A 1,399-nucleotide genomic window follows, 5' to 3' on the forward strand; every position below is an offset into this window, starting at 1 on the left:
ATGTACCACCTACTTGCACTAATCTTGACCAATTTGAATAAAAGAAGAAACGGAAAATTGACGGCCAAGGCCCAATAATCTTATGCTAAAAAAGTTTCAAGTTAAAAGACAAATAAGGTGGGTCACCTACTTGACAATATATGTCCCAAAATTGGACAAGAAATTCGTCCTTAGCACCTCCTTTTTAAAATGATAAAGATCTAGTCTTTTTATCCATTTTAAATTTGCAGAATTTTAAGATTCCTTAACTTTCTTTCTTGGTCTCTCTTGGCTTCAACAATCAGCCCTAAAGTCCCTTAGGGTTGTTGAGTATTGTCTAATTTTCAAGTAAAAGTATGAAGGATATTTTGAATTCTTAAAGTACAAGTTTAGAGGATAAATTTCCAAAAGTAAGACTACAACCCATTTGTTTTCCACTCTTTGAATGCATGTTCGGAGTAAAGAATTTTCAATATAATTAACTTGAATTCACGGATTGTGATAAATCCTTGAGTAAATATTTTTCTATTATGCTGAAATTTTTAGATTGATAGTGGCTGCCTTATGAATATTGTTGTTGAGGGCAGCTTGGGTGTCTTGAGAGTAAGTGCATGAAGTTGTATTAATGTGTAGAGGAAGGGTGTAGTGTGAACCGTTTCTTTAAGGGTTGTATGGTCCTGTTTTCCGTCAAATATTTTAGCTTAATCATGACTTCTGTTGTAGATTAGCACACAAATAGGAAGGCTGAATCGTGATAGTGGTATTTATCAAAAAATATGGTATGTAAGGCTATTTGATTCAATATTCCTTGGCATGAAATCTGACACCTGTAATTAATATCAATGAAGTAAATATCCTAAGTTCTATTCCTTGTAATAGAAATAATAGAACTGTATTGACTCCAAATAGCTAATTTTATCCCTCCCCCGATCCTATGTACATAGAACAACATCATTATATGTTCACTACTCTATACTAGTGTAATTGTCCCCTTAGTGTTTTTATAGAATAGGTATTTTAAGCAAAGTTTTGTGAATCCCTCTCACAGTCAATTGAAGTCAATTGTGTTATTAAGCTCTAAAAGTTATGCGTTGATTTTACATTGCTCTTTATGTCATTGTTATTGCATTAAAGAATATTTTTTCATGTCTTCTCCTACTGGTATGTATTTCCATATCTCCAAGATAATTATGACCCCCAAAACAACATCTCAAAAGGATTATGATTATCCAAAGAACAATTCCAAAAGAGTTCTGAACTAATAAAGAACAATCTCAATGATTAAAGAATATAAGTGACGAAATTTGTATAATTATTGGTGGCATCCCAGGGACAAAAGCATAGAATGGGTCGATCCCTATCGGTATAAGCGGGTGGCAGCTTAGGGGCGAAAGACTAGCATGGGCCGATTCCAATTTTT

The sequence above is a fragment of the Solanum lycopersicum genome, chromosome 11, assembly GCF_036512215.1.
Source record: "Solanum lycopersicum chromosome 11, SLM_r2.1".
Classification (NCBI taxonomy): Eukaryota; Viridiplantae; Streptophyta; class Magnoliopsida; order Solanales; family Solanaceae; genus Solanum; species Solanum lycopersicum.